Consider the following 6,606-nt stretch of genomic DNA (forward strand, 5'->3'; position numbering starts at 1 on the left):
AGAAGCCTCTCTGAAAGGCCTGACAGCTGAGACACAAGTCCCCAGTGCTCTTGACCTCCCAACCTCACTAGAGTTTACTTATGGAACCTCTCCCCCACTTGAGAGTCAGGTGAGGGAACAAGAGCCAAAGCCCTTTCTAAAATAGACTTGTGGCAGATTGGATTTCCCAAAGATGGGGGCAATAATGTCTCTTGTTCAACTTGCTCTTCTTATAATGTAACCTTGGTACTCCAACCATGGAGTAGTGCAGTCTGTATCTCCTTCTGTTTTAGTCCATTTTCTGTTGCATATAACAGAATACCTTAAACTGGGAAATTTGTAAAGAAAAGAAATTCATTTCTTACAGTTCTGGAGGCTGAGAAGTCCAAGGTCAAGGGAGGTGCATCTGGTGAGGGCCTTCTTGCTGGTGGGGACTCTCTGCAGAGTTCTGAGGAAGGCACCACATGGGAAGGGGGCTGAGTATGCTAGCTCAGGTGTCTCTTCTCTTATAAAGTTAGCAATGCCACTCCCATAATAACCCATTAATTCATTAACCCATCAATCCATGAATGGATTAATCTATTCATGAGGGCAGAGCATCCATGGTCCAATCACCTCTTTTAAAGGCTCCACTTTTCAATAGTGCCACTTTGGGGATTTAAGTTTCAACATAAGTTTTGGAAGGGATAAACATTCAAACCACAGCACCTTCCCTTGAACCTGAGCAGAACATTATGACTGCCTCCATCAATAGAGGACGGTGGAAGAGATACTATCTGACTACCAAAGTTAGATCATTTTAAAGCTATGCATTTCTATCCTCCTCTCTTGGGATACTTGCTCTTAGAACCCAAATCCCATGCTGCAGAAAAGTCCAAGTAGCCAAGGAAAGACTTGTGGAGAGGACTGAGATCCCTGGCCATAGCCCCAGCTGAGTTTCTCAACAGCCAGCACCAACTTACCAGCCATATGAATGAGCCATCCTGAAAACAAATCTCCGAACCACCTCCCAACCCCCACCCCATCAAGCCATCCCAGCTGATGTCACTGGAGCAGAGAAGGCCCTGCCCAAATTGCAGAACAGTGAGCAAAATAAATAAGAATCGTTATTTTAAGCCACTAAGTTTTGGGGTGGTTTTTATGCAGCAATAAATAACGGATTCCATACTTATCCACACCTAATTCTCTTCTATCTCCCTGTTTCTGTCTCTTCCCAGGGAGATGTTATCATTTCTGTAGTGATGAAATTGCCTCTTCATCTACCCTTTCCAAGTTTTTTATTATGATATAAACCATACACCCTAAGCTCTTTAGGACTTAAGCTTTCGAAACCATTTTTTAAAACTGGCTTTTATAAAGCAAAATCCTTGGTTTTCAAAATTATTGTCAGGTGCCAAGCATTTCAAAAACTTGTTTTGAAACTCAAAAGCTGAGCATTGGCTTTTTTTTTTTTCTTCCTCTATGCATTCCTGCCATAACAGCCATCCCCGGATGGTGATGAGTATGGAATACTGCAGTCTCAGGTGGGAGGGAGAATGATATACGAAATTTCCAGAAGTGGTGGGATGCACTGGGTAATATAATACTATCATACTATTTTTACCCAAGCAGATACAAATCTCCAGTGTGCAAGGTTATCCTGTTCCTTTATTTTCTTTAAATCAATTTCAATCCAACTCTGGGTGGCCATCCACTGTCCTGGTGGAAAAGGAGACTTCAGCGATAATCAGAACACCTTTTCTGAGCACCACCCCCTACCCACAAGGGGTGAACAAAAGTTCTCAGGTCTTAGCCCTATCCTTTCAAGGCAATAATCATAGGCTGTGCCCTATGTAGTCTCTGCTGAAATGCACATTGTTCAAGCCAGTCAGCAAAGTTTTTTTTGTAAAGGGTTAGATAGTCAATATTTTCAACTTTGCTGGCCATACAGTCTCTGCTGCAACTACTCAGTTCTGCTATTGTATTGCAAAAGCAGCGACAGGCAAATCCATAAATAAATGATCTTGTCTGTGTTGCAATAAACTTTATTTACACAAACAAGTGGCAGCCATAGTTTGCTGACTCTGAGTCTAAGCCCACACAAGTCCCTTGAACTCCTGTGTTTCTCTGATTATGCCCCCAGGGAGCGGCATCAAAAGATTTTCTTTTGAAACAGTATCTGTCACTCAGGCTGGAGTGCAATGGTGGGATCATGGGATATCCAATGAGGCTTCATTGGAGTTTATACTCGGGCATTAAGGGAGGCAGCGCAAGAGAGAGAGGGAATTCCTTAAACCGATTCCCCGAAACGAGTGGGTAGGGCTTTTTTATTAGGCAAAACATGGGAATTGACATCAGGGGGAGGGTATGCAGGCTGTACTGGCAAGGCATGTGAAGGGTAGGGTATGCAGTTCAGTATATCAGGTTGCAATGGCTGTTTGGAGTCATGGGTCACCGGGTGGTCTGGCCAGCATCAACAAGGCTATAAATCAATTGTCCAGCATTCTTTCTTTCCCAAGGTGGGATACTCTGCAACCTTGGTTATCTCCTAGAGCCAGTTCCTGGAATTTTTAGCATTGAGGAACTGGTGTGGGTTTGTGAGCAGTAAGAATGCATGAAAGAATGCTCTAGAGCTTGTGAGCTGAACCAACTCCATCTCTACTGTGTCTTATTCCCTGCTGAGAGAATTTATTCTCCCTCTTCTTAAGGAGAAAGGGCAATTGTTTCATCTTTTGGAGCTACTTCCTGCTGGCCAGGGTCATTGTTTCTGCCTAATTTATGAAGTCATAAAAACCTCTTGATTTAGTGTTTTATAGGAGCTTGGCTCCTCCTGGGATGGTAGGGGTTGGAATCCTTGCACCACTATCAGTTTGACATGAACTGTTGAAGCCTGGAAGACAAACTTTAACCATCTGCACCCCTGTTGAATATAACAGATAATTATTTCAAAAATCAAATAGCACACAGTAATAATTAATAAAATGCTTAAGCTCAGTTTAACAATGCTTATAAGAAGGGATTGAACGCCATTTGAAATTTAAGTTAGTAGCCTGGAAAACCAGTCTCCTGTTTTCTGAAATATAGAGCAAACAGACTTTTAATAGAGGCATTTCTATGGAAACAGAGGAAAAACAAGCATTAATGGTGGGCATAATCTATCCAGATGTTAGATTCAAAGCATCTTTAGTTACAGAGAAAGGCAGTGGCAATCTGACATGTTCTCACCTGTATCATAAAGAATAAGCTTTAGCTTGCAGGCAATCAGGAAAAAGACAGTAGAAACCCTATTAAGTCAGGAAAATGGAAGAAAAATTTGAAAACATTAGTTTGGAGACTCGTAGCCCAGAAAGGACTTAAGATTCAATCCAAATAGCAGCAAATAATTTTACAACTCAAAAACAATGAACAAGAATCTAACAGCAGGTATATTATAAGCTTTCTCTATCCAGTCTTCCATTTTTATCAATGGCAAATCACAGCAGGACCAATTTGCTAAGCAAGTTTTGATCTTATTATACTTGGCCTGATTATTTGCATAAAGTGCAACAAAAATAATTATTTCCCATAGAGGCTCTCTTCTAAATTGGCTTTCCTAGAACTTTTTCCATAAGGAATATCAGATTTGACTTTTTAGAGCCTCAAGCCCAGTCACACATTTATCTGTGCCTTCAAATACTTATACGAGTTGGGTGAATTCCTCTCTTCTGGAGGTCCCAAGATAAATGGGGGCTTCTGGGCCTGTTAGAAAGTGATGTTCTTGCCTGGCATGGTGGCTCACACCTGTAATCCCAGCACTTTGGGAGGCCGAGGCAGGCAAATCACCTGAGGTTGGGAGTTTGAGACTAGCCTGGTCAACATGGTGAAACGTCATCTCTACTGAAAATACAAAAATTAGCCAGGTGTGGTGGCAGGCACCTGTAGTCTCAGCTACTCGGGAGGCTGAGGCAGGAGAATCCTTTGAACCCAGGAGGCAGAGGTTGCACTGAGCCAAGATCATGCCACTGCACTCCAGCCTGGGTGACAGTGAGACTCTATCTCCAAAAAAAAAAAAAAAAAAAAAAAGTGATGTTCTTTACTTACCACAGTTAGGAACCCTATACAGGGACTATGTAGATGAAGTATGAGACCAGTTCTTTCTTCCAAGGAGATTTATCAGTCTATAAGTCAACTTTGATTCCCTAAAGCAGTCTGCTTATATGTGAAAGCATGTCATTTCAGTGAAAGCCTTGGTAAAATAACCAATATCTCCAAGTGTGTCCTATTATAAAAGAAAACAGATTCTTACTGCACTTACGCAAATAACTATGTTGCCATAAGTTAAGAATACTCACAAATAGTTTTCAAATTCTATTTGAAAATAGAGAAATCAGGCAGAGAAAATTTGTTCACAGGAGCATACTTTACTCAATTGTTAAAACCTGTAAAGTAGCTCAAAAAAAAAAGTGTTCTTGACTCTGAAAAACAAAACAAAAAGGACCAGCAACGTTTCAAGCAAAATCTTTTATTAGTTTGGTCTGTGCAATTAACTTCTGGTCTGCTCAATATTTATGAACACGTTACCTCCCCAAGAGAGTCTTGGAAATTTTTACCTCTATTCTAATGACTCAGTCCTCAAAGTTATCAGAGACCTGAATTCAAGAGTACCTGTTAGAGTCCTCTAGCTGATTATAAACTGTCTTTTGAATAAGATCAAAACAAGATGATTGTCTGTAGAGGACAAAAGTCTTAGGGCAGCCACAGTTAAAGCCACAATTGACAAGGAAATCTAGTCATCTCTGTGGCACACGGTAATTTAACATAATAATCATAATTATTAACAACATAATACTGAGATATATTAGAATTACAGGAATTTTATATAATTTTGTGATACATACAAATCACATATAAATATAACCCAAAGAAAGTTAAACACCATTTTATATTTGACAATGTCTTCTGCACGTTTTTATGTACCAAATAAGCTAGATACGTCTCTTTTGGACTTCAGGGAACCTAATATCTAAAAAGGTCAATCAAGTCAAAAAAAGATTAGAGTGTGATTTTGAAAAGTTAATCAAATATCAAAGGTTTAAAACACTTTTCATCACAAAATAGAACCACAGTTTATTTTAGTCAAAGTGATTAACTCAAAGATTTCAAAAAAGCAAAAATCCATTAGTCTTTTATAGAGAGGAGACAGCTTTCCAAACAACAAAAACCAAAAAAGACAGCATGAAGCCAGCTGAATCTGTCTCTTCTCTCTCCCTTTTTCCTGCAGGCAAATGAAAATCTTGTTTAAAAGAGAAAACCATATGTTACCTCTGCATTAGTATATTAATGCTAAAGTTCATTTTAATAAAATTTTATAAAGAAATCTATCGAATTGTAACCAATTTGACCATAAGGTAAGAATTTTATAAACCTTTTATAACCCTTTAGAATTTTTTGTTAAAGAACAGATCAATACTCCAAGAAAACCCTGTTATTCTGACACATGGGCCCAAATTCTGGCCCTGCATCAATATGATTTTATTTTAATGTGTAATTTATGGGGAAACTAAATAATAATCTTAATTTTAGCCAACTTGCTCACACACAGAATTTTCTTAATAATATTAATTTTTCACATACCTTCTTCAACTTGCTTAAACCATCAGTTTTATTCTATCTTTCTTTTAACCTAAGACAAGCTTTAAACCTGCAAACCCTGAAAATCTGAGACAGGTCTCAGTTAATTTAGAAAGTTTATTTAGCCAAGGTTGAGGACGGATGCCCGAGACACAGCCTCAGGAGGTCCTGATGACATGTGCCCAAGGTGGACAAGGCACAGCTTGGTTTTATACTTTTAGAGAGACATGAGGCATTAATCAATATATGTAAGATGTACTGTACGTTGGTTCCCTCTGGAAAAATGGGATAACTCAAGCAGGGAGGGGGCTTCCAGGTCACAGGTAGGTGAGAGACAAACGGGTTGCATTCTTTTTTTTCTTCTCCTTTTTTAAGTTATTATTTGTTTTATTATTATACTGTAAGTTCCTGTAAGATACCTGTGCAGAACGTACAGGTTTATTACATAGGTATACACGTGCCATGGTGGTTTGCTGCACCCATCAACCCGTCATCTACATTAGGTATTTCTGCTAATGCTATCCCTCCCCTAGTCCCCCACTCCCTGACAGGCCCCATTGTGTGATGTTCCCCTCCCTGTGTCCATGTGTTCTCATTGTTCAACTCCCACTTATGAGTGAGAACATGTGGTGTTTGGTTTTCTGTTCTTGTGTTAGTTTGCTGAGAATGATGGTTTCCAGCTTCATGCATGTCCCTGCAAAGGACACGAACTCATCCTTTTTTATGGCTGCATAGTATTCCATGGTATATATGTGCCACTTTTTCTTTATCCAGCCTGTCATTGATGGTCATTTGGGTTGGTTCCAAGTCTTTGCTATTGTGAACAGTGCTGCAATAAACATATGTGTGCATGTGTCTTTATAGCAGCATGATTTATAATCCTTTAGGTATATACCCAGTAATGGGATTGCTGGGTCAAATGGTATTTCTGGTTCTAGATCCTTGAGGAATTGCCACACTGTCTTCCGCAATGGTTGAACTAATTTACAGTCCTACCAACAGTGTAAAAGCATTCCTATTTCTCCACATCCTCTCCAG

General features: G+C 39.6%; 1 long non-coding RNA gene across 1 annotated transcript; it reads right to left on the reverse strand.

The window, feature by feature from the left end:
* Positions 1-350: 350 nt before the first annotated feature.
* Positions 351-4,186, reverse strand: LOC129493192 (uncharacterized). The gene is made up of 3 exons (XR_008661070.2): positions 4,039-4,186; positions 3,184-3,242; positions 351-427 (listed from the first exon to the last, which is right to left on the reverse strand). It is a non-coding gene; the product is annotated as an uncharacterized lncRNA (long non-coding RNA).
* Positions 4,187-6,606: the final 2,420 nt, after the last annotated feature.

The sequence above is a fragment of the Symphalangus syndactylus genome, chromosome 11 (genome assembly GCF_028878055.3).
Source record: "Symphalangus syndactylus isolate Jambi chromosome 11, NHGRI_mSymSyn1-v2.1_pri, whole genome shotgun sequence".
Lineage (NCBI taxonomy): Eukaryota > Metazoa > Chordata > Mammalia > Primates > Hylobatidae > Symphalangus > Symphalangus syndactylus.